Below are 23,630 nucleotides of genomic sequence, written 5' to 3'. Positions count from 1 at the left end.
CGAAAAGTTCTTGTATTTTAAGATAAAATCTTGATCTATTAAAGAAAAAACTTCTTGCTCGCTGAAATATGTTCATTTGCTGAAAACTAACAAAACCACGAAAAATTCTTGTATTTGAAGATAAAATCTTTTTGCATTAAAGAAGAAAGATGTCGCTGAGTGAAATAAGTTCAATTGATGAAAACCAACAAAAATTGACAAGAACCACGAAAAGTTCTTGTATTTTTAGATAAAATCTTAATCTGTTAAAGAAAAAACTTCTTGCTCGCCGAAATATGTTCATTTGCTGAAAACTAACAAAACCACGAAAAGTTCTTGTATTTGAAGATAAAATCTTTCTGCATGGAAGGAGAATGATCCAGCTGACTGAAATAAGTTCAATTGATGAAAACCAACAAAAATTGACAAGAACCACGAAAAGTTCTTGTATTTTAAGATAAAATCTTGATCTATTAAAGAAAAAACTTCTTGCTCGCTGAAATATGTTCATTTGCTGAAAACTAACAAAACCACGAAAAATTCTTGTATTTGAAGATAAAATCTTTTTGCATGGAAGGAGAATGATCCAGCTGACTGAAATAAGTTCATTCGATGAAAACCAACAAAAATTGACAAGAACCACGAAAAGTTCTTGTATTTTAAGATAAAATCTTAATCTATTAAAGAAAAAACTTCTTGCTCGCTGAAATATGTTCATTTGCTGAAAACTAGCAAAACCACGAAAAGTTCTTGTATTTGAAGATAAAATCTTTCTGCATGGAAGGAGAATGATCCAGCTGAGTGAAATAAGTTCATCAGATGAAAACCAACAAAAATTGACAAGAACCACCAAAAGATCTTGTATTTTAGGATAAAATCTTGATCTATTAAAGAAAAAACTTCTTGCTCGCTGAAATATGTTCATTTGCTGAAAACTAACAAAACCACGAAAAGTTCTTGTATTTGAAGATAAAATATTTTTGCATTCAAGAAGAAAGATCCAGCTGAGTGAAATAAGTTCATTAGATGAAAACCAACAAAAATTGACAAGAACCACGAAAAGTTCTTGTATTTTAGAATAAAATCTTGATCTATTGAAGAAAAAACTTCTTGCTCGCTGAAATATGTTCATTTGCTGAAAACTAACAAAACCACGAAAAGTTCTTGTATTTGAAGATGAAATCTTTTTGCATGGAAGGAGAATGATCCAGCTGACTGAAGTAAGTTCATTAGATGAAAACCAACAAAAATTGACAAGAACCACGAAAAGTTCTTGTATTTGAAGATAAAATCTTTTTGCATGGAAGGAGAATGATCCAGCTGACTGATGTAAGTTCATTAGATGAAAACCAACAAAAATTGACAAGAACCACGAAAAGTTCTTGTATTTTAAGATAAAATCTTAATCTACTAAAGAAAAAACTTGTTGCTCGCTGAAATATGTTCATTTGCTGAAAACTAACAAAACCACGAAAAGTTGTTGTATTTGAAGATACAATCTTTTTGCATGGAAGGAGAATGATCCAGCTGAGTGAAATAAGTTCATTGGATGAAAACCAACAAAAATTGACATGAACCACGAAAAGTTCTTGTGTTTTAAGATAAAATCTCAATCTACTAAAGAAGAAACTTCTTGCTCGCTGAAATATGTTCATTTGCTGAAAACTAACAAAACCACGAAAAGTTCTTGTATTTGAAGATAAAATCTTATTGCATGGAAGGAGAATGATCCAGCTGACTGAAATAAGATCATTCGGTGAAAACCAACAAAAATTGACAGGAACCACGAAAAGTTCTTGTATTTTTAGATAAAATCTTAATCTATTGAAGAAAAAACTTCTTGCTCGCTGAAATATGTTCATTTGCTGAAAACTAACAAATACCACGAAAAGTTCTTGTGTTTGAAGATGAAATCTTTTTGCATGGAAGGAGACTGATCCAGCTGACTGAAATAAGTTCATTCGATGAAAACCTACAAAAATTGAAAGGAACCACGAAAAGTTCTTGTATTTTTCGATAAAATCTTAATCTATTAAAGAAAAATCTTCTTGCTCGCTGAAATATGTTCATTTGCTGAAAACTAACAAAACCACGAAAAGTTCTTGTATTTGAAGATAAAATCTTTTGCTTGGAAGGAGAATGATCTCGCTGACTGAAATAAGTTCATCAGATGAAAACCAACAAAAATTGACAAGAACCACGAAAAGTTCTTGTATTTTAAGATAAAATCTTAATCTATTAAAGAAAAAACTTGTTGCTCGCTGAAATATGTTCATTTGCTGAAAACTAACAAAACCACGAAAAGTTGTTGTATTTGAAGATAAAATCTTTTTGCATTAAAGAAGAAAGATCCAGCTGAGTGAAATAAGTTCATTAGATGAAAACCAACAAAAATTGACAAGAACCACGAAAAGTTCTTGTATTTTTAGATAAAATCTTAATCTATTAAAGAAGAAACTTCTTGCTCGCTGAAATATGTTCATTTGCTGAAAACTAACAAAACCACGAAAAGTTCTTGTATTTGAAGATAAAATCTTATTGCATGGAAGGAGAATGATCCAGCTGACTGAAATAAGATCATTCGGTGAAAACCAACAAAAATTGACAGGAACCACGAAAAGTTCTTGTATTTTTAGATAAAATGTTAATCTATTGAAGAAAAAACTTCTTGCTCGCTGAAATATGTTCATTTGCTGAAAACTAACAAATACCACGAAAAGTTCTTGTGTTTGAAGATGAAATCTTTTTGCATGGAAGGAGACTGATCCAGCTGACTGAAATAAGTTCATTCGATGAAAACCTACAAAAATTGAAAGGAACCACGAAAAGTTCTTGTATTTTTCGATAAAATCTTAATCTATTAAAGAAAAATCTTCTTGCTCGCTGAAATATGTTCATTTGCTGAAAACTAACAAAACCACGAAAAGTTCTTGTATTTGAAGATAAAATCTTTTGCTTGGAAGGAGAATGATCTCGCTGACTGAAATAAGTGCATCAGATGAAAACCAACAAAAATTGACAAGAACCACGAAAAGTTCTTGTATTTTAAGATAAAATCTTAATCTATTAAAGAAAAAACTTGTTGCTCGCTGAAATATGTTCATTTGCTGAAAACTAACAAAACCACGAAAAGTTGTTGTATTTGAAGATAAAATCTTTTTGCATTAAAGAAGAAAGATCCAGCTGAGTGAAATAAGTTCATTAGATGAAAACCAACAAAAATTGACAAGAACCACGAAAAGTTCTTGTATTTTTAGATAAAATCTTAATCTATTAAAGAAGAAACTTCTTGCTCGCTGAAATATGTTCATTTGCTGAAAACTAACAAAACCACGAAAAGTTCTTGTATTTGAAGATAAAATCTTATTGCATGGAAGGAGAATGATCCAGCTGACTGAAATAAGATCATTCGGTGAAAACCAACAAAAATTGACAGGAACCACGAAAAGTTCTTGTATTTTTAGATAAAATCTTAATCTATTGAAGAAAAAACTTCTTGCTCGCTGAAATATGTTCATTTGCTGAAAACTAACAAATACCACGAAAAGTTCTTGTGTTTGAAGATGAAATCTTTTTGCATGGAAGGAGACTGATCCAGCTGACTGAAATAAGTTCATTCGATGAAAACCTGCAAAAATTGAAAGGAACCACGAAAAGTTCTTGTATTTTTCGATAAAATCTTAATCTATTAAAGAAAATACTTCTTGCTCGCTGAAATATGTTCATTTGCTGAAAACTAACAAAACCACGAAAAGTTCTTGTATTTGAAGATAAAATCTTTTGCTTGGAAGGAGAATGATCTCGCTGACTGAAATAAGTTCATCAGATGAAAACCAACAAAAATTGACAAGAACCACGAAAAGTTCTTGTATTTTAAGATAAAATCTTAATCTATTAAAGAAAAAACTTCTTGCTCGCTGAAATATGTTCATTTGCTGAAAACAAACAAAGCCACGAAAAGTTCTTGTATTTGAAGATACAATCTTTTTGCATGGAAGGAGAATGATCCAGCTGAGTGAAATAAGTTCATTGGATGAAAACCAACAAAAATTGACATGAACCACGAAAAGTTCTTGTGTTTTAAGATAAAATCTTAATCTACTAAAGAAAAAACTTCTTGCTCTCTGAAATATGTTCATTTGCTGAAAACTAACAAAACCACGAAAAGTTCTTGTATTTGAAGATAAAATCTTTTTGCATTAAAGAAGAAAGATCCAGCTGAGTGAAATAAGTTCATTAGATGAAAACCAACAAAAATTGACAAGAACCACGAAAAGTTCTTGTATTTTAAGATAAAATCTGATGCTATTGAAGAAAAAACTTCTTGCTCGCTGAAAGATGTTCATTTGCTGAAAACGAACAAAACCACGAAAAGTTCTTGTATTTGAAGATAAAATCTTTTTGCATTAAAGAAGAAAGATCCAGCTGAGTGAAATAAGTTCATTAGATGAAAACCAACAAAAATTGACAAGAACCACGAAAAGTTCTTGTATTTTAGAATAAAATCTTGATCGATTGAAGAAAAAACTTCTTGCTCGCTGAAATATGTTAATTTACTGAAAACTAACAAAACCACGAAAAGTTCTTGTATTTGAAGATAAAATCTTTTTGCATGGAAGGAGAATGATCCAGCTGACTGAAGTAAGTTCATTGGATGAAAACCAACAAAAATTGACAAGAACCACGAAAAGTTCTTGTATTTGAAGATAAAATCTTTTTGCATGGAAGGAGAATGATCCAGCTGACTGATGTAAGTTCATTAGATGAAAACCAACAAAAATTGACAAGAACCACGAAAAGTTCTTGTATTTTAAGATAAAATCTTAATCTACTAAAGAAAAAACTTGTTGCTCGCTGAAATATGTTCATTTGCTGAAAACTAACAAAACCACGAAAAGTTGTTGTATTTGAAGATAAAATCTTATTGCATGGAAGGAGAATGATCCAGCTGACTGAAATAAGATCATGAGGTGAAAACCAACAAAAATTGACAAGAACCACGAAAAGTTCTTGTATTTTTAGATAAAATCTTAATCTATTAAAGAAGAAACTTCTTGCTCGCTGAAATATGTTCATTTGCTGAAAACTAACAAAACCACGAAAAGTTCTTGTATTTGAAGATAAAATCTTATTGCATGGAAGGAGAATGATCCAGCTGACTGAAATAAGATCATTAGGTGAAAACCAACAAAAATTGACAGGAACCACGAAAAGTTCTTGTATTTTTAGATAAAATCTTAATCTATTGAAGAAAAAACTTCTTGCTCGCTGAAATATGTTCATTTCCTGAAAACTAACAAATACCACGAAAAGTTCTTGTGTTTGAAGATGAAATCTTTTTGCATGGAAGGAGACTGATCCAGCTGACTGAAATAAGTTCATTCGATGAAAACCTACAAAAATTGAAAGGAACCACGAAAAGTTCTTGTATTTTTCGATAAAATCTTAATCTATTAAAGAAAAATCTTCTTGCTCGCTGAAATATGTTCATTTGCTGAAAACTAACAAAACCACGAAAAGTTCTTGTATTTGAAGATAAAATCTTTTGCTTGGAAGGAGAATGATCTCGCTGACTGAAATAAGTTCATCAGATGAAAACCAACAAAAATTGACAAGAACCACGAAAAGTTCTTGTTTTTTAAGATAAAATCTTAATCTATTAAAGAAAAAACTTCTTGCTCGCTGAAATATGTTCATTTTCTGAAAACAAACAAAACCACGAAAAGTTCTTGTATTTGAAGATACAATCTTTTTGCATGGAAGGAGAATGATCCAGCTGAGTGAAATAAGTTCATTGGATGAAAACCAACAAAAATTGACAAGAACCACGAAAAGTTCTTGTATTTTAAGATAAAATCTGATGCTATTGAAGAAAAAACTTCTTGCTCGCTGAAAGATGTTCATTTGCTGAAAACTAACAAAACCACGAAAAGTTCTTGTATTTGAAGATAAAATATTTTTGCATTCAAGAAGAAAGATCCAGCTGAGTGAAATAAGTTCATTAGATGAAAACCAACAAAAATTGACAAGAACCACGAAAAGTTCTTGTATTTTAGAATAAAATCTTGATCGATTGAAGAAAAAACTTCTTGCTCGCTGAAATATGTTAATTTACTGAAAACTAACAAAACCACGAAAAGTTCTTGTATTTGAAGATAAAATCTTTTTGCATGGAAGGAGAATGATCCAGCTGACTGAAGTAAGTTCATTGGATGAAAACCAACAAAAATTGACAAGAACCACGAAAAGTTCTTGTATTTGAAGATAAAATCTTTTTGCATGGAAGGAGAATGATCCAGCTGACTGATGTAAGTTCATTAGATGAAAACCAACAAAAATTGACAAGAACCACGAAAAGTTCTTGTATTTTAAGATAAAATCTTAATCTACTGAAGAAAAAACTTGTTGCTCGCTGAAATATGTTCATTTGCTGAAAATTAACAAATACCACGAAAAGTTCTTGTGTTTGAAGATGAAATCTTTTTGCATGGAAGGAGACTGATCCAGCTGACTGAAATAAGTTCATTCGATGAAAACCTACAAAAATTGAAAGGAACCACGAAAAGTTCTTGTATTTTTCGATAAAATCTTAATCTATTAAAGAAAAATCTTCTTGCTCGCTGAAATATGTTCATTTGCTGAAAACTAACAAAACCACGAAAAGTTCTTGTATTTGAAGATAAAATCTTTTGCTTGGAAGGAGAATGATCTCGCTGACTGAAATAAGTTCATCAGATGAAAACCAACAAAAATTGACAAGAACCACGAAAAGTTCTTGTATTTTAAGATAAAATCTTAATCTATTAAAGAAAAAACTTGTTGCTCGCTGAAATATGTTCATTTGCTGAAAACTAACAAAACCACGAAAAGTTGTTGTATTTGAAGATAAAATCTTTTTGCATTAAAGAAGAAAGATCCAGCTGAGTGAAATAAGTTCATTAGATGAAAACCAACAAAAATTGACAAGAACCACGAAAAGTTCTTGTATTTTTAGATAAAATCTTAATCTATTAAAGAAGAAACTTCTTGCTCGCTGAAATATGTTCATTTGCTGAAAACTAACAAAACCACGAAAAGTTCTTGTATTTGAAGATAAAATCTTATTGCATGGAAGGAGAATGATCCAGCTGACTAAAATAAGATCATTCGGTGAAAACCAACAAAAATTGACAGGAACCACGAAAAGTTCTTGTATTTTTAGATAAAATCTTAATCTATTGAAGAAAAAACTTCTTGCTCGCTGAAATATGTTCATTTGCTGAAAACTAACAAATACCACGAAAAGTTCTTGTGTTTGAAGATGAAATCTTTTTGCATGGAAGGAGACTGATCCAGCTGACTGAAATAAGTTCATTCGATGAAAACCTACAAAAATTGAAAGGAACCACGAAAAGTTCTTGTATTTTTCGATAAAATCTTAATCTATTAAAGAAAAATCTTCTTGCTCGCTGAAATATGTTCATTTGCTGAAAACTAACAAAACCACGAAAAGTTCTTGTATTTGAAGATAAAATCTTTTGCTTGGAAGGAGAATGATCTCGCTGACTGAAATAAGTTCATCAGATGAAAACCAACAAAAATTGACAAGAACCACGAAAAGTTCTTGTATTTTAAGATAAAATCTTAATCTATTAAAGAAAAAACTTCTTGCTCGCTGAAATATGTTCATTTTCTGAAAACAAACAAAACCACGAAAAGTTCTTGTATTTGAAGATACAATCTTTTTGCATGGAAGGAGAATGATCCAGCTGAGTGAAATAAGTTCATTGGATGAAAACCAACAAAAATTGACATGAACCACGAAAAGTTCTTGTGTTTTAAGATAAAATCTTAATCTACTAAAGAAAAAACTTCTTGCTCTCTGAAATATGTTCATTTGCTGAAAACTAACAAAACCACGAAAAGTTCTTGTATTTGAAGATAAAATCTTTTTGCATGAAAGAAGAAAGATCCAGCTGAGTGAAATAAGTTCATTAGATGAAAACCAACAAAAATTGACAAGAACCACGAAAAGTTCTTGTATTTTAAGATAAAATCTTAATCTATTGAAGAAAAAACTTCTTGCTCGCTGAAATATGTTCATTTGCTGAAAATTAACAAATACCACGAAAAGTTCTTGTGTTTGAAGATGAAATCTTTTTGCATGGAAGGAGACTGATCCAGCTGACTGAAATAAGTTCATTCGATGAAAACCTACAAAAATTGAAAGGAACCACGAAAAGTTCTTGTATTTTTCGATAAAATCTTAATCTATTAAAGAAAAATCTTCTTGCTCGCTGAAATATGTTCATTTGCTGAAAACTAACAAAACCACGAAAAGTTCTTGTATTTGAAGATAAAATCTTTTGCTTGGAAGGAGAATGATCTCGCTGACTGAAATAAGTTCATCAGATGAAAACCAACAAAAATTGACAAGAACCACGAAAAGTTCTTGTATTTTAAGATAAAATCTTAATCTATTAAAGAAAAAACTTGTTGCTCGCTGAAATATGTTCATTTGCTGAAAACTAACAAAACCACGAAAAGTTGTTGTATTTGAAGATAAAATCTTTTTGCATTAAAGAAGAAAGATCCAGCTGAGTGAAATAAGTTCATTAGATGAAAACCAACAAAAATTGACAAGAACCACGAAAAGTTCTTGTATTTTTAGATAAAATCTTAATCTATTAAAGAAGAAACTTCTTGCTCGCTGAAATATGTTCATTTGCTGAAAACTAACAAAACCACGAAAAGTTCTTGTATTTGAAGATAAAATCTTATTGCATGGAAGGAGAATGATCCAGCTGACTAAAATAAGATCATTCGGTGAAAACCAACAAAAATTGACAGGAACCACGAAAAGTTCTTGTATTTTTAGATAAAATCTTAATCTATTGAAGAAAAAACTTCTTGCTCGCTGAAATATGTTCATTTGCTGAAAACAAACAAAGCCACGAAAAGTTCTTGTATTTGAAGATACAATCTTTTTGCATGGAAGGAGAATGATCCAGCTGAGTGAAATAAGTTCATTGGATGAAAACCAACAAAAATTGACATGAACCACGAAAAGTTCTTGTATTTTTAGATAAAATCTTAATCTACTAAAGAAAAAACTTCTTGCTCTCTGAAATATGTTCATTTGCTGAAAACTAACAAAACCACGAAAAGTTCTTGTATTTGAAGATAAAATCTTTTTGCATTAAAGAAGAAAGATCCAGCTGAGTGAAATAAGTTCATTAGATGAAAACCAACAAAAATTGACAAGAACCACGAAAAGTTCTTGTATTTTAAGATAAAATCTGATGCTATTGAAGAAAAAACTTCTTGCTCGCTGAAAGATGTTCATTTGCTGAAAACTAACAAAACCACGAAAAGTTCTTGTATTTGAAGATAAAATATTTTTGCATTCAAGAAGAAAGATCCAGCTGAGTGAAATAAGTTCATTAGATGAAAACCAACAAAAATTGACAAGAACCACGAAAAGTTCTTGTATTTTAGAATAAAATCTTGATCGATTGAAGAAAAAACTTCTTGCTCGCTGAAAGATGTTCATTTACTGAAAACTAACAAAACCACGAAAAGTTCTTGTATTTGAAGATAAAATCTTTTTGCATGGAAGGAGAATGATCCAGCTGACTGAAGTAAGTTCATTGGATGAAAACCAACAAAAATTGACAAGAACCACGAAAAGTTCTTGTATTTGAAGATAAAATCTTTTTGCATGGAAGGAGAATGATCCAGCTGACTGATGTAAGTTCATTAGATGAAAACCAACAAAAATTGACAAGAACCACGAAAAGTTCTTGTATTTTAAGATAAAATCTTAATCTACTAAAGAAAAAACTTGTTGCTCGCTGAAATATGTTCATTTGCTGAAAACTAACAAAACCACGAAAAGTTGTTGTATTTGAAGATAAAATCTTATTGCATGGAAGGAGAATGATCCAGCTGACTGAAATAAGATCATGAGGTGAAAACCAACAAAAATTGACAAGAACCACGAAAAGTTCTTGTATTTTTAGATAAAATCTTAATCTATTAAAGAAGAAACTTCTTGCTCGCTGAAATATGTTCATTTGCTGAAAACTAACAAAACCACGAAAAGTTCTTGTATTTGAAGATAAAATCTTATTGCATGGAAGGAGAATGATCCAGCTGACTGAAATAAGATCATTAGGTGAAAACCAACAAAAATTGACAGGAACCACGAAAAGTTCTTGTATTTTTAGATAAAATCTTAATCTATTGAAGAAAAAACTTCTTGCTCGCTGAAATATGTTCATTTGCTGAAAACTAACAAATACCACGAAAAGTTCTTGTGTTTGAAGATGAAATCTTTTTGCATGGAAGGAGACTGATCCAGCTGACTGAAATAAGTTCATTCGATGAAAACCTACAAAAATTGAAAGGAACCACGAAAAGTTCTTGTATTTTTAGATAAAATCTTAATCTATTAAAGAAAAATCTTCTTGCTCGCTGAAATATGTTCATTTGCTGAAAACTAACAAAACCACGAAAAGTTCTTGTATTTGAAGATAAAATCTTTTGCTTGGAAGGAGAATGATCTCGCTGACTGAAATAAGTTCATCAGATGAAAACCAACAAAAATTGACAAGAACCACGAAAAGTTCTTGTATTTTAAGATAAAATCTTAATCCATTAAAGAAAAAACTTCTTGCTCGCTGAAATATGTTCATTTTCTGAAAACAAACAAAACCACGAAAAGTTCTTGTATTTGAAGATACAATCTTTTTGCATGGAAGGAGAATGATCCAGCTGAGTGAAATAAGTTCATTGGATGAAAACCAACAAAAATTGACATGAACCACGAAAAGTTCTTGTGTTTTAAGATAAAATCTTAATCTATTAAAGAAAAAACTTCTTGCTCTCTGAAATATGGTCATGTGCTGAAAACTAACAAAACCACGAAAAGTTCTTGTATTTGAAGATAAAATCTTTTTGCATGAAAGAAGAAAGATCCAGCTGAGTGAAATAAGTTCATTAGATGAAAACCAACAAAAATTGACAAGAACCACGAAAAGTTCTTGTATTTTAAGATAAAATCTGATGCTATTGAAGAAAAAACTTCTTGCTCGCTGAAAGATGTTCATTTGCTGAAAACTAACAAAACCACGAAAAGTTCTTGTATTTGAAGATAAAATATTTTTGCATTCAAGAAGAAAGATCCAGCTGAGTGAAATAAGTTCATTAGATGAAAACCAACAAAAATTGACAAGAACCACGAAAAGTTCTTGTATTTTAGAATAAAATCTTGATCTATTGAAGAAAAAACTTCTTGCTCGCTGAAATATGTTCATTTGCTGAAAACTAACAAAACCACGAAAAGTTCTTGTATTTGAAGATAAAATCTTTTTGCATGGAAGGAAAATTATCCAGCTGACTGAAGTAAGTTCATTAGATGAAAACCAACAAAAATTGACAAGAACCACGAAAAGTTCTTGTATTTTTAGATAAAATCTTAATCTATTAAAGAAGAAACTTCTTGCTCGCTGAAATATGTTCATTTGCTGAAAACTAACAAAACCACGAAAAGTCCTTGTATTTGAAGATAAAATCTTTTGCTTGGAAGGAGAATGATCTCGCTGACTGAAATAAGTTCATCAGATGAAAACCAACAAAAATTGACAAGAACCACGAAAAGTTCTTGTATTTTAAGATAAAATCTTAATCTATTAAAGAAAAAACTTCTTGCTCGCTGAAATATGTTCATTTGCTGAAAACAAACAAAACCACGAAAAGTTCTTGTCTTTGAAGATACAATCTTTTTGCATGGAAGGAGAATGATCCAGCTGAGTGAAATAAGTTCATTGGATGAAAACCAACAAAAATTGACAAGAACCACGAAAAGTTCTTGTATTTTAAGATAAAATCTGATGCTATTAAAGAAAAAACTTCTTGCTCGCTGAAAGATGTTCATTTGCTGAAAACTAACAAAACCACGAAAAGTTCTTGTATTTGAAGATAAAGTATTTTTGCATTCAAGAAGAAAGATCCAGCTGAGTGAAATAAGTTCATGAGATGAAAACCAACAAAAATTGACAAGAACCACGAAAAGTTCTTGTATTTTTAGATAAAATCTTAATCTATTAAAGAAGAAACTTCTTGCTCGCTGAAATATGTTCATTTGCTGAAAACTAACAAAACCACGAAAAGTTCTTGTATTTGAAGATAAAATCTTATTGCATGGAAGGAGAATGATCCAGCTGACTGAAATAAGATCATTAGGTGAAAACCAACAAAAATTGACAGGAACCACGAAAAGTTCTTGTATTTTTAGATAAAATCTTAATCTATTGAAGAAAAAACTTCTTGCTCGCTGAAATATGTTCATTTGCTGAAAACTAACAAATACCACGAAAAGTTCTTGTGTTTGAAGATGAAATCTTTTTGCATGGAAGGAGACTGATCCAGCTGACTGAAATAAGTTCATTCGATGAAAACCTACAAAAATTGAAAGGAACCACGAAAAGTTCTTGTATTTTTAGATAAAATCTTAATCTATTAAAGAAAAATCTTCTTGCTCGCTGAAATATGTTCATTTGCTGAAAACTAACAAAACCACGAAAAGTCCTTGTATTTGAAGATAAAATCTTTTGCTTGGAAGGAGAATGATCTCGCTGACTGAAATAAGTTCATCAGATGAAAACCAACAAAAATTGACAAGAACCACGAAAAGTTCTTGTATTTTAAGATAAAATCTTAATCTATTAAAGAAAAAACTTCTTGCTCTCTGAAATATGTTCATGTTCTGAAAACAAACAAAACCACGAAAAGTTCTTGTATTTGAAGATAAAATCTTTTTGCATGAAAGAAGAAAGATCCAGCTGAGTGAAATAAGTTCATTAGATGAAAACCAACAAAAATTGACAAGAACCACGAAAAGTTCTTGTATTTTAAGATAAAATCTGATGCTATTAAAGAAAAAACTTCTTGCTCGCTGAAAGATGTTCATTTGCTGAAAACTAACAAAACCACGAAAAGTTCTTGTATTTGAAGATAAAATATTTTTGCATTCAAGAAGAAAGATCCAGCTGAGTGAAATAAGTTCATTAGATGAAAACCAACAAAAATTGACAAGAACCACGAAAAGTTCTTGTATTTTAGAATAAAATCTTGATCTATTGACGAAAAAACTTCTTGCTCGCTGAAATATGTTCATTTGCTGAAAACTAACAAAACCACGAAAAGTTCTTGTATTTGAAGATAAAATCTTTTTGCATGGAAGGAAAATGATCCAGCTGACTGAAGTAAGTTCATTAGATGAAAACCAACAAAAATTGACAAGAACCACGAAAAGTTCTTGTATTTGAAGATAAAATCTTTTTGCATGGAAGGAGAATGATCCAGCTGACTGATGTAAGTTCATTAGATGAAAACCAACAAAAATTGACAAGAACCACGAAAAGTTCTTGTATTTTAAGATAAAATCTTAATCTACGAAAGAAAAAACTTGTTGCTCGCTGAAATATGTTCATTTGCTGAAAACTAACAAAACCACGAAAAGTTCTTGTATTTGAAGATAAAATCTTATTGCATGGAAGGAGACTGATCCAGTTGACTGAAATAAGTTCATTCGATGAAAACCTACAAAAATTGAAAGGAACCACGAAAAGTTCTTGTATTTTTCGATAAAATCTTAATCTATTAAAGAAAAATCTTCTTGCTCGCTGAAATATGTTCATTTGCTGAAAACTAACAAAACCACGAAAAGTTCTTGTATTTGAAGATAAAATCTTTTGCTTGGAAGGAGAATGATCTCGCTGACTGAAATAAGTTCATCAGATGAAAACAAACAAAAATTGACAAGAACCACGAAAAGTTCTTGTATTTTAAGATAAAATCTTAATCTATTAAAGAAAAAACTTCTTGCTCGCTGAAATATGTTCATTTGCTGAAAACAAACAAAACCACGAAAAGTTCTTGTCTTTGAAGATACAATCTTTTTGCATGGAAGGAGAATGATCCAGCTGAGTGAAATAAGTTCATTGGATGAAAACCAACAAAAATTGACATGAACCACGAAAAGTTCTTGTGTTTTAAGATAAAATCTTAATCTACTAAAGAAAAAACTTCTTGCTCTCTGAAATATGTTCATTTGCTGAAAACTAACAAAACCACGAAAAGTTCTTGTATTTGAAGATAAAATCTTTTTGCATGAAAGAAGAAAGATCCAGCTGAGTGAAATAAGTTCATTAGATGAAAACCAACAAAAATTGACAAGAACCACGAAAAGTTCTTGTATTTTAAGATAAAATCTGATGCTATTAAAGAAAAAACTTCTTGCTCGCTGAAAGATGTTCATTTGCTGAAAACTAACAAAACCACGAAAAGTTCTTGTATTTGAAGATAAAGTATTTTTGCATTCAAGAAGAAAGATCCAGCTGAGTGAAATAAGTTCATGAGATGAAAACCAACAAAAATTGACAAGAACCACGAAAAGTTCTTGTATTTTTAAATAAAATCTTGATCTATTGAAGAAAAAACTTCTTGCTCGCTGAAATATGTTCATTTGCTGAAAACTAACAAAACCACGAAAAGTTCTTGTATTTGAAGATAAAATCTTTTTGCATGGAAGGAGAATGATCCAGCTGACTGAAATCAGTTCATTGGATAAAAACCAACAAAATTGACAAGAACCACGAAAAGTTCTTGTATTTGAAGATAAAATCTTTTTGCATGGAAGGAGAATGATCCAGCTGACTGATGTAAGTTCTTTAGATGAAAACCAACAAAAATTGACAAGAACCACGAAAAGTTCTTGTATTTTAAGATAAAATCTTAATCTACTAAAGAAAAAACTTGTTGCTCGCTGAAATATGTTCATTTGCTGAAAACTAACAAAACCACGAAAAGTTGTTGTATTTGAAGATAAAATCTTTTTGCATCAAGGAGAATGATCCAGCTGACTGAAATAAGATCATTAGGTGAAAACCAACAAAAATTGACAGGAACCACGAAAAGTTCTTGTATTTTTAGATGAAATCTTAATCTATTGAAGAAAAAACTTCTTGCTCGCTGAAATATGTTCATTTGCTGAAAACTAACAAAACCACGAAAAGTTCTTGTATTTGAAGATAAAATCTTTTTGCATGGAAGGAGAATGATCCAGCTGACTGAAATAAGTTCATTGGATGAAAACCAACAAAAATTGACAGGAACCACGAAAAGTTCTTGCATTTTAAGATAAAATCTTAATCTATTAAAGAAAAAACTTCTTGCTCGCTGAAATATGTTCATTTGCTGAAAACTAACAAAACCACGAAAAGTTCTTGTATTTGAAGACAAAATCTTTTTGCATGGATGGAGAATGATCCAGCTGACTGAAATAAGTTCATGAGATGAAAACCAACAAAAATTGACAAGAACCACGAAAAGTTCTTGTATTTTTAAATAAAATCTTGATCTATTAATGAAAAAACTTGTTGCTCGCTGAAATATGTTCATTTGCTGAAAACTAACAAAACCACGAATAGTTCTTGTGTTTGAAGATAACATCTTTTTGCATGGAAGGAGAATGATCCAGCTGACTGAAATAAGTTCATTAGATGAAAACATACAAAAATTGACAAGAACCACGAAAAGTTCTTGTATTTTAAGATGAAATCTTATGCTATTAAAGAAAAAACTTCTTTCTCGCTGAAATATGTTCATTTGCTGAAAACTAACAAAACCACGAGTAGTTTTTGTATTTGAAGATAAAATCTTTTTGCATGGAAGGAGAATGATCCAGCTGACTGAAATAAGTTCATTCGATGAAAACCAACAAAAATTGACAAGAAGCACGAAAAGTTCTTGTATTTTAAGATAAAATCTTGATCTATTAATGAAAAAACTTCTTGCTCGCTGAAATATGTTCATTTGCTGAAAACTAACAAAACCACGAAAAGTTCTTGTATTTGAAGATAAAATCTTATTGCATGGAAGGAGAATGATCCAGCTGACTGAAATAAGATCATTAGGTGAAAACCAACAAAAATTGACAGGAACCACGAAAAGTTCTTGTATTTTAAGATAAAATCTTAATCTATTAAAGAAAAAACTTCTTGCTCGCTGAAATATGTTCATTTGCTGAAAACAAACAAAACCACGAAAAGTTCTTGTATTTGAAGATACAATCTTTTTGCATGGAAGGAGAATGATCCAGCTGAGTGAAATAAGTTCATTGGATGAAAACCAACAAAAATTGACATGAACCACGAAAAGTTCTTGTATTTTAAGATAAAATCTGATGCTATTAAAGAAAAAACTTCTTGCTCGCTGAAAGATGTTCATTTGCTGAAAACTAACAAAACCACGAAAAGTTCTTGTATTTGAAGATAAAATATTTTTGCATTCAAGAAGAAAGATCCAGCTGAGTGAAATAAGTTCATTAGATGAAAACCAACAAAAATTGACAAGAACCACGAAAAGTTCTTGTATTTTAGAATAAAATCTTGATCTATTGAAGAAAAAACTTCTTGCTCGCTGAAATATGTTCATTTGCTGAAAACTAACAAAACCACGAAAAGTTCTTGTATTTGAAGATAAAATCTTTTTGCATGGAAGGAGAATGATCCAGCTGACTGAAGTAAGTTCATTAGATGAAAACCAACAAAAATTGACAAGAACCACGAAAAGTTCTTGTATTTGAAGATAAAATCTTTTTGCATGGAAGGAGAATGATCCAGCTGACTGATGTAAGTTCATTAGATGAAAACCAACAAAAATTGACAAGAACCACGAAAAGTTCTTGTATTTTAAGATAAAATCTTAATCTACTAAAGAAAAAACTTGTTGCTCGCTGAAATATGTTCATTTGCTGAAAACTAACAAAACCACGAAAAGTTGTTGTATTTGAAGATAAAATCTTTTTGCATGAAAGAAGAAAGATCCAGCTGAGTGAAATAAGTTCATTAGATGAAAACCAACAAAAATTGACAAGAACCACGAAAAGTTCTTGTATTTTTAGATAAAATCTTAATCTATTAAAGAAGAAACTTCTTGCTCGCTGAAATATGTTCATTTGCTGAAAACTAACAAAACCACGAAAAGTTCTTGTATTTGAAGATAAAATCTTATTGCATGGAAGGAGAATGATCCAGCTGACTGAAATAAGATCATTAGGTGAAAACCAACAAAAATTGACAGGAACCACGAAAAGTTCTTGTATTTTTAGATAAAATCTTAATCTATTGAAGAAAAAACTTCTTGCTCGCTGAAATATGTTCATTTGCTGAAAACTAACAAATACCACGAAAAGTTCTTGTGTTTGAAGATGAAATCTTTTTGCATGGAAGGAGACTGATCCAGCTGACTGAAATAAGTTCATCAGATGAAAACCTACAAAAATTGAAAGGAACCACGAAAAGTTCTTGTATTTTTAGATAAAATCTTAATCTATTAAAGAAAAATCTTCTTGCTCGCTGAAATATGTTCATTTGCTGAAAACTAACAAAACCACGAAAAGTTCTTGTATTTGAAGATAAAATCTTTTGCTTGGAAGGAGAATGATCTCGCTGACTGAAATAAGTTCATCAGATGAAAACCAACAAAAATTGACAAGAACCACGAAAAGTTCTTGTATTTTAAGATAAAATCTTAATCTATTAAAGAAAAAACTTCTTGCTCGCTGAAATATGTTCATTTGCTGAAAACAAACAAAGCCACGAAAAGTTCTTGTATTTGAAGATACAATCTTTTTGCATGGAAGGAGAATGATCCAGCTGAGTGAAATAAGTTCATTGGATGAAAACCAACAAAAATTGACATGAACCACGAAAAGTTCTTGTGTTTTAAGATAAAATCTTAATCTACTAAAGAAAAAACTTCTTGCTCTCTGAAATATGTTCATTTGCTGAAAACTAACAAAACCACGAAAAGTTCTTGTATTTGAAGATAAAATCTTTTTGCATGAAAGAAGAAAGATCCAGCTGAGTGAAATAAGTTCATTAGATGAAAACGAACAAAAATTGACAAGAACCACGAAAAGTTCTTGTATTTTAAGATAAAATCTGATGCTATTAAAGAAAAAACTTCTTGCTCGCTGAAAGATGTTCATTTGCTGAAAACTAACAAAACCACGAAAAGATCTTGTACTTTAAGATAAAATCTTGATCTATCAAAGAAAAAACTTCTTGCTCGCTGAAATATGTTCATTTGCTGAAAACTAACAAAACCACGAAAAGTTCTTGTATTTGAAGATAAAATCTTTTTGCATGAAAGAAGAAAGATCTCGCTGAGTGAAATAAGTTCATTTGATGAAAACCAACAAAAATTGACAAGAACCACGAAAAGATCTTGTATTTTAAGATAAAATCTTGATCTATTAAAGAAAAAACTTCGTGCTCGCTGAAATATGTTCATTTGCTGAAAACTAACAAAACCACGAAAAGTTCTTGTATTTGAAGATAAAATCTTTTTGCATGGAACGAGAATGATCTATCCGACTGAAATAAGTTTCTGAGATGAAAACCAACAAAAATTGACCAAAACCACGAAAAGGTCTTGTATTTTAAGATAAAGTCTTGATCTTTTAAAGAAAAAACTTCTTGCTCGCTGAAATATGTTCATTTGCTGAAAACTAACAAAACCACGAAAAATTCTTGTCCTTGTAGATAAAATCTTTTTGCATTAAAGAAGAAAGATCTCGCTGAGTGAAATAAGTTCATTTGATGAAAACAAACAAAAATTGACAAGAACCACGAAAAGATCTTGTATTTTAAGATAAAATCTTGATCTATTAAAGAAAAAACTTCTTGCTCGCTGAAATATGTTCATTTGCTGAAAACTAGCAAAACCACGAAAAGTTCTTGTATTTGAAGATAAAATCTTTTTGCATTAAAGAAGAAAGATCTCGCTGAGTGAAATAAGTTCATCTGATGAAAACCAACAAAAATTGACAAGAACCATGAAAAGTTCTTGTATTTTAAGATAAAATCTTAATCTATGAAAGAAAAAACTTCTTGCTTGCTGAAATATGTTCATTTGCTGAAAACTAACAAAACCACTCAGCGAGATCTTTCTTCTTTAATGCAAAAAGATTTTATCTTCAAATACAAGAATTTTTCGTGGTTTTGTTTGTTTTCAGCAAATGAACATATTTCAGCGAGCAAGAAGTTTTTTCTTTAATAGATCAAGATTTTATCTTAAAATACAAGAACTTTTCGTGGTTCTTGTCAATTTTTGTTGGTTTTCATCTGATGAACTTATTTCAGTCAGCTGGATCATTCTCCTTCCATGCAGAAAGATTTTATCTTCAAATACAAGAACTTTTCGTGGTTTTGTTAGTTTTCAGCAAATGAACATATTTCAGCGAGCAAGAAGTTTTTTCTTTAATAGATCAAGATTTTATCCTAAAATACAAGATCTTTTCGTGGTTCTTGTCAATTTTTGTTGGTTTTCATCTGATGAACTTATTTCACTCAGCTGGATCATTCTCCTTCCATGCAGAAAGATTTTATCTTCAAATACAAGAACTTTTCGTGGTTTTGCTAGTTTTCAGCAAATGAACATATTTCAGCGAGCAAGAAGTTTTTTCTTTAATAGATTAAGATTTTATCTAAAAATACAAGAACTTTTCGTGGTTCCTGTCAATTTTTGTTGGTTTTCATCTCATGAACTTATTTCACTCAGCTAGATCTTTCTTCTTTGATGCAAAAAGATTTTATCTTCAAATACAAGAACTTTTCGTGGTTTTGTTAGTTTTCAGCAAATGAACATATTTCAGCGAGCAAGAAGTTTTTTCTTTAATAGATCAAGATTTTATCTTAAAATACAAGAACTTTTCGTGGTTCTTGTCAATTTTTGTTGTTTTTCATCTGATGAACTTATTTCAGTCAGCTGGATTATTCTCCTTCCATGCAAAAAGATTTTATCTTCAAATACAAGAACTTTTCGTGGTTTTGTTAGTTTTCAGCAAATGAACATATTTCAGCAAGCAAGAAGTTTTTTCTTTAATAGATCAAGATTTTATCTTAAAATACAAGAACTTTTCGTGGTTCTTGTCAATTTTTGTTGGTTTTCATCTAATGAACTTATTTCAGTCAGCTGGATCATTCTCCTTCCATGCAAAAAGATTTTATCTTCAAATACAAGAACTTTTCGTGGTTTTGTTAGTTTTCATCAAATGAACATATTTCAGCGAGCAAGAAGTTTTTTCTTTAATAGATTAAGATTTTATCTAAAAATACAAGAACTTTTCGTGGTTCCTGTCAATTTTTGTTGGTTTTCATCTCATGAACTTATTTCACTCAGCTAGATCTTTCTTCTTTGATGCAAAAAGATTTTATCTTCAAATACAAGAACTTTTCGTGGTTTTGTTAGTTTTCAGCAAATGAACATATTTCAGCGAGCAAGAAGTTTTTTCTTTCATAGATCAAGATTTTATCTTAAAATACAAGATCTTTTCGTGGTTCTTGTCAATTTTTGTTGGTTTTCATCGAATGAACTTATTTCAGTCAGCTGGATCATTCTCCTTCCATGCAAAAAGATTTTATCTTCAAATACAAGAACTTTTCGTGGTTTTGTTAGTTTTCAGCACATGAACATATTTCAGCGAGCAAGAAGTTTTTTCTTTAATAGATCAAGATTTTATCTCAAAATACAAGAACTTTTCGTGGTTCTTGTCAATTTTTGTTGTTTTTCATCTGATGAACTTATTTCAGTCAGCTGGATTATTCTCCTTCCATGCAAAAAGATTTTATCTTCAAATACAAGAACTTTTCGTGGTTTTGTTAGTTTTCAGCAAATGAACATATTTCAGCAAGCAAGAAGTTTTTTCTTTAATAGATCAAGATTTTATCTTAAAATACAAGATCTTTTCGTGGTTCTTGTCAATTTTTGTTGGTTTTCATCAATTGAACTTATTTCACTCAGCGAGATCTTTCTTCTTTAATGCAAAAAGATTTTATCTTCAAATACAAGAATTTTTCGTGGTTTTGTTAGTTTTCAGAAAATGAACATATTTCAGCGAGCAAGAAGTTTTTTCTTTAATAGATCAAGATTTTATCTTAAAATACAAGAACTTTTCGTGGTTCTTGTCAATTTTTGTTGGTTTTCATCTAATGAACTTCTTTCACTCAGCGAGAACTTTCTCCTTCCGTGCAAAAAGATTATGTCTTCAAATACAAGAACTTTTCGTGGTTTTGTTCGTTTTCAGCAAATGAACATATTTCAGCGAGCAAGAAGTTTTTTCTTTAATAGATCAAGATTTTATCTTAAAATACAAGAACTTTTCGTGGTTCTTGTCAATTTTTGTTGGTTTTCATCTAAGAAACTTATTTCAGTCAGCTGGATCATTCTCGTTCCATGCAAAAAGATTTTATCTTCAAATACAAGAACTTTTCGTGGTTTTGTTAGTTTTCATCAAATGAACATATTTCAGCGAGCAAGAAGTTTTTTCTTTGATAGATCAAGATTTTATCTTAAAATACAAGAACTTTTCGTGGTTCTTGTCAATTTTTGTTGGTTTTCATCTAATGAACTTATTTCACTCAGCGAGAACTTTCTCCTTCCATGCAAAAAGATTTTATCTTCAAATACAAGAACTTTTCGTGGTTTTGTTCGTTTTCAGCAAATGAACATATTTCAGCGAGCAAGAAGTTTTTTCTTTAATAGATTAAGATTTTATCTTAAAATACAAGATCTTTTCGTGGTTCTTGTCAATTTTTGTTGGTTTTCATCTAATGAACTTATTTCAGTCAGCTGGATCATTCTCCTTCCATGCAAAAAGATTTTATCTTCAAATACAAGAACCTTTCGTGGTTTTGTTAGTTTTCAGCAAATGAACATATTTCTGCGAGCAAGAAGTTTTTTCTTTGATAGATCAAGATTTTATCTTAAAATACAAGAACTTTTCGTGGTTCTTGTCAATTTTTGTTGGTTTTCATCTAATGAACTTATTTCACTCAGCGAGAACTTTCTCCTTCCATGCAAAAAGATTTTATCTTCAAATACAAGAACTTTTCGCGGTTTTGTTCGTTTTCAGCAAATGAACATATTTCAGCGAGCAAGAAGTTTTTTCTTTAATAGATCAAGATTTTATCTTAAAATACAAGAACCTTTCGTGGTTCTTGTCAATTTTTGTTGGTTTTCATCTAATAAACTTATTTCACTCAGCTGGATCATTCTCCTTCCATGCAAAAATATTTTATCTTCAAATACAAGAACTTTTCGTGGTTTTGTTAGTTTTCAGCATATGAACATATTTCAGCAAGCAAGAAGTTTTTTCTTTAATAGATCAAGATTTTATCTTAAAATACAAGATCTTTTCGTGGTTCTTGTCAATTTTTGTTGGTTTTCATCGAATGAACTTATTTCAGTCAGCTGGATCATTCTCCTTCCATGCAAAAAGATTTTATCTTCAAATACAAGAACCTTTCGTGGTTTTGTTAGTTTTCAGCAAATGAACATATTTCAGCGAGCAAGAAGTTTTTTCTTTAATAGATCAAGATTTTATCTTAAAATACAAGGTCTTTTCGTGGTTCTTGTCAATTTTTGTTGGTTTTCATCAAATGAACTTATTTCACTCAGCGAGATCTTTCTTCTTTAATGCAAAAAGATTTTATCTTCAAATACAAGATTTTTTGTGGTTTTGTTAGTTTTCAGCAAATGAACATATTTCAGCGAGCAAGAAGTTTTTTCTTTAATAGATCAAGATTTTATCTTAAAATACAAGAACTTTTCGTGGTTCTTGTCAATTTTTGTTGGTTTTCATCTAAGAAACTTATTTCAGTCAGCTGGATCATTCTCGTTCCATGCAAAAAGATTTTACCTTCAAATACAAGAACTTTTCGTGGTTTTGTTCGTTTTCAGCAAATGAACATATTTCAGCGAGCAAGAAGTTTTTTCTTTAATAGATCAAGATTTTATCTTAAAATACAAGATCTTTTCGTGGTTCTTGTCAATTTTTGTTGTTTTTCATCTGATGAACTTATTTCAGTCAGCTGGATTATTCTCCTTCCATGCAAAAAGATTTTATCTTCAAATACAAGAACTTTTCGTGGTTTTGTTAGTTTTCAGCAAATGAACATATTTCAGCAAGCAAGAAGTTTTTTCTTTAATAGATCAAGATTTTATCTTAAAATACAAGATCTTTTCGTGGTTCTTGTCAATTTTTGTTGGTTTTCATCAATTGAACTTATTTCACTCAGCGAGATCTTTCTTCTTTAATGCAAAAAGATTTTATCTTCAAATACAAGAATTTTTCGTGGTTTTGTTAGTTTTCAGAAAATGAACATATTTCAGCGAGCAAGAAGTTTTTTCTTTAATAGATCAAGATTTTATCTTAAAATACAAGAACTTTTCGTGGTTCTTGTCAATTTTTGTTGGTTTTCATCTAATGAACTTCTTTCACTCAGCGAGAACTTTCTCCTTCCGTGCAAAAAGATTTTGTCTTCAAATACAAGAACTTTTCGTGGTTTTGTTCGTTTTCAGCAAATGAACATATTTCAGCGAGCAAGAAGTTTTTTCTTTAATAGATCAAGATTTTATCTTAAAATACAAGAACTTTTCGTGGTTCTTGTCAATTTTTGTTGGTTTTCATCTAAGAAACTTATTTCAGTCAGCTGGATCATTCTCGTTCCATGCAAAAAGATTTTACCTTCAAATACAAGAACTTTTCGTGGTTTTGTTCGTTTTCAGCAAATGAACATATTTCAGCGAGCAAGAAGTTT

This window comes from Heptranchias perlo, unplaced genomic scaffold (assembly GCF_035084215.1).
Source record: "Heptranchias perlo isolate sHepPer1 unplaced genomic scaffold, sHepPer1.hap1 HAP1_SCAFFOLD_62, whole genome shotgun sequence".
Lineage (NCBI taxonomy): Eukaryota > Metazoa > Chordata > Chondrichthyes > Hexanchiformes > Hexanchidae > Heptranchias > Heptranchias perlo.
The sequence above is the reverse complement of the archived record's forward strand: the minus strand, read 5'-3'. Positions refer to the sequence as shown.